Consider the following 12,500-nt stretch of genomic DNA (forward strand, 5'->3'; position numbering starts at 1 on the left):
AGTGTCTGTTTGGTGTTGTTGGGGAAGACGAGTGGATGTGATGAGTACATGTGGAAGGGGGGGATTGTCATATACCTTGTCTAAGTACATCTAACCCTACGTATGAATGGCACCATCTGACGGATGGAGGGGGATTCAAATGGGCCAGTCATATACGTTGTTTAAGTCCATTTAACTCCTACATCTGAATTACATCGTCTAACGAGTGGAAGGAGATTCAAGTGGCATCTGCATAAGTACATCTAACAAAGTCTAAAAACCATAAGATTCAAGGGCAATCATCAATTGTGTTCTTCAAGTACAATTAACCGTTATACCTGAATGAAAATTTCCTAACCTATCTAGAACGAAATCTATAACATATATCGCTCAAATTGGACCGTAATTTCTGTTCTTTAGTATACTTATTTCTTACTTCCATATGAAAACTTCGGACGTTATCTGTCTAGTCTGAATAAACTTTCTAGAGGGAATTATGATCATAAGTACGATATCACTACCATGTCTGTGGAGGATGTTCTACTCAAGTGAGTCAAATCGTTTCCTCGCATCCAAAATAAATGTATTGCGATTAACAGCCCACCACATCCAACGATGGGTGACGCGTATATTACCTCCTGGCATCATATTTGGATAAAGGCCTTGGTAGGATCGGTTAAGATTATCAGCCTCGTACTTCGCAGCTCGAAGCAAATCAGCCCCCATTTAAAAACATAGAATTAGAGCTCTAGACCCTTGTTTGACGCTCATCATTTAGCCATGAACGATCATGGTTGAGTGATAATGACACCGAACAAAACGTAAATGACAAAACACAGAAGAAGAAGAGCTGGTATCTGATGTTGCATCATGTACATTCTGTGATAGGTTCTTCTCCGAAATTAATAAAGAATTTGGCCCTTTCGGCGACTTATCAAAAGAAAGTGCGTAACACCATTAATGGGATCAAAGTAATCATCGTAATCTATCACGGTAACGTGCTGGTTACGGTCGTTTGTAACGGTGAACGTGTGATTATAAGTTACAGGAGTAATAAGTGACACTAACAAGTACGGGTTCAAGTTGATTAGCGGAGGAGGGTCTGTAGTTAGGTTTGGTGATGATGTACTGCGTTAAGTTAAACTTGTTCGTTACTGCCCCCAGTCCATCATGTCACGTGATCAAAAGGCATAAATAATGAGGTGTTCACCCCAGGAGCCGTTTAGCTGCTAGCACCTTGGCCCTGCCTGCGTTCTCGATTTCCAGGTCAAACGGGAGTGGTTTTGGTGGTGGTCATGGTGGTAGAGGAGGCATACGATGGTGGAGGCATATGGTGGTGTTGGTACTTTTGATTGTGCTGGTGATAGTGATGGCGGTAGCGGTGGTAATGGTGGTGGTGGACGGTGGCGGTGGCGGTGGCAGTGGCGGTGGCGGTGGCGGTGGCGGTGGCAGTGGCAGTGGCGGTGGCGGTGGCGGTGGCGGTGGCGGTGGCGGTGGCGGTGGCGGTGGCGGTGGCGGTGGCGGTGGCGGTGGCGGTGGCAGTGGCAGTGGCGGTGGCGGTGGCGGAGGCGGTAGCGGTGGCAGAGGCGGTGGCGGTAGCGGTGGCGGAGGCGATGGTGATGGCGGTGGCGGTGGCGGTGGCGGTGGCGGTGGCGGTGGCGGTGGCGGTGGCGGTGGCGGTGGCGGTGGCGGTGGCGGTGGCGGTGGCGGTGGCGGTGGCGGTGGCGGTGGCGGAGGCGGTGGCGGCGGTGGTGGTGGTGGCGGTTGCGGTGGCGGTGGCGGTGGCGGAGGCGGTAGCGGTGTCGGACACGGTTACGGTAGCGGTGGCGGTGGCGGTGGCGGTGGCGGTGGCGGTGGCGGTGGCGGTGGCGGTGGTGGTGGTGGTGGCGGTGGCGGTGGCGGTGGCGGTGGCGGTGGCGGTGGCGGTGACGGTGACGGTAGCGCTGGCGGTGGCGGTGGCGGTGGCGGAAGCGGTAGCGGTAGCGGTGGCGGTGGCAGTGGCGGAGGTGGTAGCAGGAGCGGTGGCGGTGGCGGTGGCGGTGGCGGTGGCGGTGGCGGTGGCGGTGGCGGTGGCGGTGGCGGTGGCGGTGGCGGTGGCGGTGGCGGTGGCGGTGGCGGTGGCGGTGGCAGTGGCGGTGGCGGTGGCAGTGGCGGTGGCAGTGGCGGTGGCGGTGGCGGTGGCGGTGGTTGTGGCAGTGGTGGTTGCGGTGGCGGTGGCGGCGGCGATGGCACTGGTACTTGTAGTGTATATATATATATATATATGTGTGTGTGTGTGTGTGTGTGTGTGTGTGTGTGTGTGTGTGTGTGTGTGTGTGTGTGTGTGTGTGTGTGTGTGTGTGTGTGTGTGTGTGTGTGTGTGTGTAAGAATATACACATATAAAGACACACATACACCCGCAGCTCGGACTCACTTTTTACACAAATGAATGTGTCGTCGATGTATCGGTAATACGTGCTAGGTCTCTGGATGTCACCGAAGACTTGTTCCTCGACAGTACCCATAAAGAAGTTTGCGAAGAGAATGTCTACCCCAAAGTTGAAAATCCCTGGACCAGCGCTGAAGTCCCTGCTTGAAATCTGTACAAAAGAAGCTCCTTTCAGATGCTGAAGAGGAAGAATGTATGTCCAAAGAGATGGCGTTGCCATGAGATCTCCATTGGGAGTTCTCTTCGCAAATTTCTTTATGGGTACTGTCGAGGAACATGTCTTCGGTGACATCCAGAGACCTAGCATGTATTGCCGATACATCAACGACACATTCATTTGTGTAAAAAGTGAGTCTGAGCTGCAGGTCTTACGTCAAACATTCGAAGAGAAATCCGGCCTACACTTCACCATGTAAAAAGTACAGATGGTGCCCTCCCCTTCTTGGGTGTCCTAAAAGTCGAGGACACAATTTCCACTTCGGTCTATGTCAAATCCACTAACGCTAGCCATTGTTTGAATGGTCAAAGCGAATGCCCTGACCGATTTAAAGAGACTACTACCGAGGCTTTCGTCAGGAGAGCGCTGTCCCACTGCAGTGAGTGGAAAAACGTCCACAGAGAAATAGACCGGGTATCCCAAATGCTTGTGGACAATGGATACCCAAACCACGTCGTTTCCAGTGTGGTCAAACGTACTATAAACAAGTGGTATAACCAGAAAAACAACTCCTTACAGATCATCCCGCCTAGCAACAAAATTGATTTATATCATAAGTCTCAGATGTCAACCCCGTATAAGACCGAGGAACGTATTATCAAGGACATAATTAAAAGAAATGTCAAACCTATTAACGAGAGCGATAGGTTAAATCTGGTAATTTTCTACAAAAACAAGAGGATTAGTAACCTGATCATGAGAAATAACACCACTCCTGAACGCCCTCTCCTTCAACGTAGTCATGCCGTATACAAATTTGTATGCCAACATGAGTACTGTGAGCCTCATGCGTCGTATATTGGTATGACTACCACTGAAGTATCGAGAAGGCTTACTCTTCATTTATCTGCAGGCGCCATCAAAAATAATTACACTAACCACCACCAACTACGACTCACAAGAGAAGACCTCGTAAAGGGTACTTCCATTATTGCCACGAAAAAAGACCACAAAATACTTGCGATCATCGAAGCGTTGCATATCAAACACAGCAACCCCGACATGAATAAGCAGTTTCAAGACCTCCAAATTCTCCCTTCTTTTAAAGACATCATCGCATATTTCCATGTTGATGATGTCTTCTCTGCCACCTCACAGTGTGGTGAACAATTGACCACCCCACGGCGTGGGTAATCATTTGTCATTGCTGGTGTTTTTGTCCTTTTGTCCACCTCTCCTATGTTCGTACTTATTTCATATTATTTGTTTATTTGTGACCTTTCCTTAGCTCATTTATGTAACACTATTTCTGTATATTAACGCTCTGTCTATAGTATGTATTATTCTGCCTTGAAAATGAAGTTGTGTAACTTCGAAACGTTGGTACCGAAATATCTACTAGTTTGACTATCCTGCCTCAGTGTTGAAATATCCTTTGCTGATCTTCTGCATAGATTGCCTCTTGAAACACGTTGCCTTGTTCGCAGTATTGAACAAGTTAACAAGAAAATTGTGAGTTGTCATCATGCTATTATATACAATATTTCTTGCCAGAGAGAGAACCTCCTGCCTAAGTATATGCATATATATATATATATATATATATCTATATATATATATATATAAGTGTGTATATATAAATAGATATATATATATACATATATATATATATATACACATATATATATATATATATATATATTATGGGAGAAAGCATACGCTGGACTCGACGTTCGTCAATTTATTCCGACGTTTCGAACCCTGTCCGGGGTTCGTCTTCAGGGTAATACAGTGGTAGCAATGGAAATGTACATAAATAAGAGGAATTTGGTACACTGGGACAGGTCTCCACAGTAACCGTTACAATCCGACGCAGTTAAACCAAATCAAAAACACAAATGAGAAACAAATATAAATAAAACTATAAAATAACAGGTGCAATACTTCCTTGAAAACATTCACCGAGTTTACCATAGAAAAATATGTATATATATATATAAAGAAAATATAGTGAAAGTTGTAAGGATTCACCCCGCTACCGATGGGTCGCACCACTGTGCACTCCCGTGGAACAAATGTCCCGCGTAGCATGTATATCACGAATAAAAGAAATTGGAACAAGAACACAAAATCCATCAATATCATAAACATACAAAAAGGAAGAGTACACATTGAAATAAATAAGAAAAGCAGTATGAAAAAATGCCCCCCAAGATTGGGCATAAAAGCTGTACGACGTGGCATGCCACAACGGTACGCGGAACAAAAGTCATGTAACGCATGCCACCACCGTTAGTAAATTTCATAAATAAATAAAATTACATACATAAAAATGAAAATAAAATGGAATGATACAAAACCCATCAAGAAACACACTACCCGAATTCGGTGGTAAAAAGGTGGACGGCACGACAACAGAGGGGAAGGATGGACGACAGACGACCGGACGCGACGCGGGTCACGGTCCCTTACTTGAAAGGGGCTTCTGAGGTAGCGGCCAGACTGCTAAGGAAACACGGTGTTGAAATAGCACACAAACCGAGGAACACTCTACATAGGGCCCTGACCAAAATTAAGGACACTGTGAGCCAAACGGACCGAATAGGGGTGGTTTACGATATTAGGTGCAAGGACTGCGAGACACATTATGTTGGGGAAACGAGCAAGAAATTGGCGACAAGACTGATAGAACACCAGAGGGCTGTTAGTAGAAAGGACATGAGTTCGGCCGTCTCAAGACACTGCGAGGAAACGGGACACGAAATGGACTGGCAAAACGCGGAAGTGAAATACGGAGGTAGTGGAAAAAGCACCAGGTTATTCTTGGAAGCTTGGTCAAGTGATGATAATAGTGTCAATAGGTGCATCACTTTAAACCCAATTTATAAGGGGGCGAAGGATAGGCTGGAGAAGAAGCTTACTTCTTAATATGTTTATGTTGTGTGTTTTATTTGTTTTTGTTTCGACATGACGGTAGTGTGTTTCTTGATGTGTTTTGTATCATTCCATTTTATTTTCATTTTTATGTATGTAATTTTATTTATTTATGAAATTTACTAACGGTGGTGGCATGCGTTACATGACTTTTGTTCCGCGTACCGTTGTGGCATGCCACGTCGTACAGCTTTTATGCCCAATCTTGGGGGGCATTTTTTCATACTGCTTTTCTTATTTATTTCAATGTGTACTCTTCCTTTTTGTATGTTTATGATATTGATGGATTTTGTGTTCTTGTTCCAATTTCTTTTATTCGTGATATACATGCTACGCGGGACATTTGTTCCACGGGAGTGCACAGTGGTGCGACCCATCGGTAGCGGGGTGAATCCTTACAACTTTCACTATATTTTCTTTATATATATATATATACATATTTTTCTATGGTAAACTCGGTGAATGTTTTCAAGGAAGTATTGCACCTGTTATTTTATAGTTTTATTTATATTTGTTTCTCATTTGTGTTTTTGATTTGGTTTAACTGCGTCGGATTGTAACGGTTACTGTGGAGACCTGTCCCAGTGTACCAAATTCCTCTTATTTATGTACATTTCCATTGCTACCACTGTATTACCCTGAAGACGAACCCCGGACAGGGTTCGAAACGTCGGAATAAATTGACGAACGTCGAGTCCAGCGTATGCTTTCTCCCATAATAATGGTTCCTGGACTCCAGCTATTTACGAATATATATATATATATATATGTATGTATATATGTATGTATGTATGTATGTATGTATGTATGTATGTATGTATGTATGTATGTATGTATGTATGTATAAATGTGTATGAGAGGTCCTACAGAAGTTCTTCCAATAGTAATTATCAGTTTGTCAGTTTCTTTCATCTCTCTTGTATTCCCATATTTAACACAATACCGTCTATCGGTATATATATGGGGAATTCTGAAATGGTTTATTCTGTGTCTGGGGGTTTTCCTCTTAGCTCTGGGGGTATCCGAAAATTTCTGCATTCATGAGTCCTATGACCTATCTTATTACGATAAATACAGAATGGTGGGTTCCTACATTGATACTCCGTATGACCCTCGTATTTGCAATTTCTGCAAATAATTCCATAAAAACAGTCTGGTGCTTTTTTTGTCCCCAGGTATTACAATTAAAACATAGAAGTCTAGCATCCCTGGATGGACTTCTAACATGCCGTCTATGTCCTACTTCAGCTTTTCTCAACTCTCTAGAGTTCCTATGTTGGCCCACGGTCATTACGTATGGGTTTATCGTTCTGGTCTCACTGTACCCTTGAAGAAGATAATCTACTTCTCCTAAACTTATATTTGACTTAAGATCTTTATACAGCTTTTCTGCCGTTAAATCATCAGAATTTTTGGCTAACAATCCAAATGTGATCAGTTTGATTACCTGAGAAATTTTCATTTTGTCACTAGATCTTTCTATACAGTCTGAATCTTTCAAGATAGAATTCATGTCTTTTGACCATCTGTCTAATCTAGCTAAGTATTCTGTGTCTGTTTCACTTGTTCTAACTTCTTTAATCATTTTTACCAAAGACCTGATAGGATCCTGGTCACACTTGGACATAAAATGTTTAATGAAGGCTTTCTTATATACTTCATATTGGTTGATCTCTTCCATTTGCTGGAAATTAATGATAAACCTAGCCCTCCCATTCACAGGGTCTATATTTTCCTTTAGAATTTCTATTTTTCTTTTTTCCTTTGATTTTAGGGATGAAATGGGTGGGAGTGTTTTTATGCCTTTCCCTTTTTGGCTACCTCCCTTGGAAGGGGGAAAAAGCCTTGGTATATGTATGTATGTATGTATTTTTCTTTTTTCATCAGTAATGTTTTTACCCACAATAAGAGTGTCTATCAAATTAAGGTATTTGTTGACCCCATAGGTATTTGATTACCCTGTAAATTTCGGAATATTGATATTTGAGGTATGAACCTTATGCCTCAACACTTTCGCGTTCGGATTGTTCATACCTTGCTTTAGCTTGGCTGCCTCCACGTAGTGTTGCTTACGACTTCCTTTCGACGTCCTTCTTCAGCCTTGTCGTTCGCCAGCGACGTCGTTCCTCAGCCTCATCACTCACTGCCTTGAAGATCGTCTTGTAGATGATCACCTTGAAGATCGCTTTGTTCCACACGTAGTAGTTGCTCGTAGTGTTGTAGACCCCTCGTTCCCCGTCTTGTCGTCCCTTGAAACCAACACACGCTTGGTTGTGGCTGCTGTACTCCCGTAGACTTAACTTGCACCACTTCACGCACCAGTCTTGTCACTTCCCTTCGGAGGAAATTGAAGTTCGTCCCGAGCTGCCGCCACTGTCTCCCCCCCCCCCCGTCGTCTCCTCTCAGAGTGTTTCTATTCCCTTTGTTCTAAGTATTTCTTGAGGGGTGAATAAAATAGGTGTAGTCGTTCTGATGCTTGTTGGTCTAAATCAGTACACCTCGAGAATCCCACCTGGAACTCTCTACGTAACGTCAAGCCACCTTCGTTCTGACATCACTCTTTCATTCATCCAATAGTCTTTTACTTCTCAAACAAGTGCCACACCTTAAGGGCGTGACTTTCCTTTCTGCACCAATGATTTTTCTCCTCCTCCACCTTTTTCTCCAATTGGAGAGGCTGTTATACTCTTCTAAACTATGTCACAATGTAAGCATTATGTCGTAACAAAAATGGCTTGTCCGCTCACAGTTACAATAGTCAAAACAATATTACACACCAGGCGACACTCCGCATTCAACCTACACTCAGCACTTTTAAATATATACAAGGTGCGAGTCTGACTCAGCTATCCTTGACGCCTGTCAGCCGTCGGCCGTTGCCTCACAAGTTTTCGTAACAACTGACCCTGGATTAGCTTTCGTTCTCCATCTACCTCTCGATCTACTCTGACCTACCTTAAATGTCTACCTCTATCTACCGGCCTCTTACACGCCCTTTGGAAATAAAATATATTCGGCCGTAAGAAAAGCATTGAACCAACCTTTCATTATCTTTGAACTCGAGCATATTACCGCCCGCGAAAAAGTAAAATAAAAGTAACCAATATTTAAAAATTTGGTAAAATTATACAATCCTTTTACATTTACATACTTTCTCCTGACAAAGGCTATCATAGTTTGTGGCAACATTAATTTCACAAATATAAATAATATTTATGAACACATTCAATGGTTTGTTTTATATGTAGTAATTTTTGTCACAAAAATGCCAATCGTGTTAAGGGGAAAATACAGAAGTGGCGTGTTACCACAACATACCCCTTTAACTCTTAACCCTAGACAAAATAATATTTTTTTCTAATGAAATATAGTTATCCAAGTACCTGAAGTGATAGGGTATCAGAATATATATGGTTATGGGGGTCTATCTCCAAAACCATAGGAGGAGTTCGTGAGCAAGCAAACAAACAAATAGAGAGACAGACTGAAGCTACTACTTTATTGCAGTAGATATGTGTGTGTGTGTATTCACCTTGGTCTTTGGATCACGTGTTGGACTCGTGATCGACAGCTATTACCCTCCCGGAAGAGAGCTCAGAGCTCGTATGACCGATCTATGGGTAATGCTATGACCTTTCACACACACCCAACACCCCGCCCACGAGAGTCAGAGTAACGACCCGAAGCGCAGCGATACCGAAATAATTTCGGCCCTAGGCAGGATTCGAACCATGTACTGCGAGCACCACCGTACTTCCCAGTCCAGCACTCTACCAACCGCGCCACCGAGTCGAGTGTGTGTGTGTGTGTGTGTGTGTGTGTGTGTGTGTGTGTGTGTGTGTGTGTGTGTGTGTGTGTGTGTGTGTGTGTGTGTGTGTGTGTGTGTGTGTGTGTGTGTGTGTGTGTGTGTGTGTGTGTGTGTGTGTGTGTGTGTGTGTGTGTGTGTGTGTGTGTGTGTGTGTGTGTAGATTTAATTAATAAACTCAACGGTCTTGATCTTATTTCTTATTTTAAGTTAGTTTTGATGTAACTTCTTTATTTACCTGTATTCCTGTTTCTGAGCTCCGTTTTTTCTTGAAGAAGAACTTAAGTCTCATACCTTGCCACTCCCTGTTGATATCCTCATTAATCAAATTAAGCTCTGTTTTGTCGATTCTGAGTTTGTTTTTAATGGTGATTTTATACTCAATATTTTTTGTTTGGCTATGGGGAACCCTTTGTCTCCCCTTCTAACTAAATTATAAATGGATTTTTTGGAAGGGAATTGTTATCTCATATTGTCCCTCAAAACGTCATTTGATTTAAATATATTGATGACGTCATTTGTATTTGGCCGATTGAACTTGACTTTGATGACTTTTTGATCAAATCAAACGATTTGGTACTCTCCATAGAATTTAAAACTAAAATAGAACAAAATAACAATTACTTTTTGTAGATGTTACTATATAGTCATTTTTATTCTTCTCACCACCTTAATACTAAAGTTTCGTTTTTTCTTCCATATTTCTCAGAGTAGTTAGAGTCTCTAGTTCGGATTTTTTAAATGTAGAGATTCAAAGGATTTATGAGATCGCATCACACTTAAAATACCCAAAACATGTTATATCAAAATTACATAATAGGACCAGGAAGTCTTACTATAACACCACTCAAAAATTTCTATTCTGGAAAAAGAATTTGTTAGTTCTTCTCTTCCATGATAGTATAGTGAGACTCTTTTATGTTCTTAATGAATTTAATATCAATGTCGTCTTTAAAAAAAATCTACCATCCAAGATCTTATCAAAAATTTCCCCGGCAATTCTGCAGGATGTGTATATAGTATTCCATGCAAAACTGTAGTTCATATTACATAGATCTAGCCAAGCATCAAGTGGGCTATTTGCCCATATAAGAGACACCAACCATTCCATTGATTGGGACCATGTCCAAGAAATTGTTTCTTGTCGCTCTACTTAAAAAAAAGGCATTATTGAATCCAGTCTTATTAAAAAGACTTATAATGAAAATCTTAAATTAAGTGTGGCTTATATAAACTAGACAATTTTATCATCAAAAAGATAGTTGAACAATGTTGTGAAAATCCTCCATAATGGTTCCTTGTGGGCAATTGTCACTTTTTATGTCTACCATTTCTTTTTTATCTATTATTGTAATTTTTTACCTTATGACATGTATATTAATATGGAGATCGTTAAATTCTCTGTGTTTATTGTGAACCTCCACTATAAAGTTTTCTTATGACAAATTGTCGTTGTTTTTTATTTTTTTTACAATTGTCATTTGTTCATTTCTTCTATTGTTATATATTTCTTATTTTTTCTTATATTTTTATTCTTTTTATTATGTGTACTTCTTATTGGAAGTCTTGTTAAATATATTTTCTGTCAAGGCATCCCACGAAGTGCACATTTATTTTTGTGACCTTCCCTGTCTTCCTCTTATTACTGTATTTATACGTTCATCTATTGTATTTTTGTACTCTGAAGAGGACTTAATAGACGAAAACGATCAGTATTCCGTTCTTTGATTTCCATGTAGTTTCTGCAAAACTATATGTATATATATACATATATATATATATATATATATATATATATGTGTGTGTGTGTGTGTGTGTGTGTGTGTGTATGTATACACACACACACACATATATATATATATATATATATATATATATATATGTATATATATATATATACACACACACATATATATATATATATATATATATATATATATATATATATATACATATATATATACATGTATATGTATATATGATACAAGTGGAGTAAAGAACTCAGGAGACTTAGTCCGAGTATATTCCTGAGTAGTTTCGCATGTATTCTTCTTCAAAGGAAAGCATACCTACGAAACTAGTCAGGAATGAACTCGGACTAAGACTCCTCTGTTCCCTACTCCACTTACGTCAACCTGTCTTAATATCTCAATATATATATATACATATATATATATATATATATACATATATATATATATACATTATATATATATATACAGTATATATATATATATATATATATATATTCCTTCGAATGGAGATTAGTATACTCATAATGGAAAAGTAAGAGAGGGAGAGGATGATGGAGAAAACAAGAGTGAGAAAGAGAATAATTTGAGCGGAATTAGTGTAGAAGAAATGGTGGTGGGCATAAACTAAGATGATAAACTGAAAAGATGAGAAGAAGGAAGATATAGAATAAGTAAAGGTGAGGATGAAACAGGGAGAAGAGAAAATAAATAAAAGAGCAAATAAGAAAAGAAAGGTGAGCGAGGGAATACTAACCACAAGAGAGAGAGAGAGAGAGAGAGAGAGAGAGAGAGAGAGAGAGAGAGAGAGAGAGAGAGAGAGAGAGAGAGTGGGATGGAGACAGAGAGATAGAGAGAGAGAGAGAAAGAGAGAGAGAACGAAAGAAAAAGAGAGCAAGAGCAAGAGCAAAAGCAGGAACAGGAGCAAGTAAAAAAGAAAAGAGGATAAAACAAAGAATATGGTAGGTGGATGCCTTTTCTACAATTTCGGTGGAGGAGAGTTCAGAGATGTGAAACTAGCTACTTGTTTTTATTTTCTAACGTTTGTGAGCGAGATGGAGAGCGAGAGCGATGGGGAGATCACGTGATTTGGCTCACACGCAAAGATGTCCTTAACGACGCCAAGAAACACCGCCCCCACACACCCACACACCCACACACCCTTCTACCCTGAGGGTGGACCAAACTCGCCAAAGGAACTGTAGTACCATCCAGCCTCCAAAAAGTGCCTCCTCCTTCTTCTTCTTCTTCTTCTTCTTCTTCTTCTTCTTCTTCTTCTTCTTCTTCTTCTTCTTCTTCTTCTTCTTCTTCTTCTTCTTCTTCTTCTTCTTCTTCTTCTTCTTCTTCTTCTTCTTCTTCTTCTTCTTCTTCTTCTTCTTCTTCTTCTTCTTCTTCTTCTTCTTCTTCTCCTCCTCCTCCTCCTCCTCGTCCTTCTCCTCCTACTC

The sequence above is a fragment of the Oratosquilla oratoria genome, chromosome 5 (genome assembly GCF_046742065.1).
Source record: "Oratosquilla oratoria isolate Oo_2021 chromosome 5, ASM4674206v1, whole genome shotgun sequence".
Lineage (NCBI taxonomy): Eukaryota > Metazoa > Arthropoda > Malacostraca > Stomatopoda > Squillidae > Oratosquilla > Oratosquilla oratoria.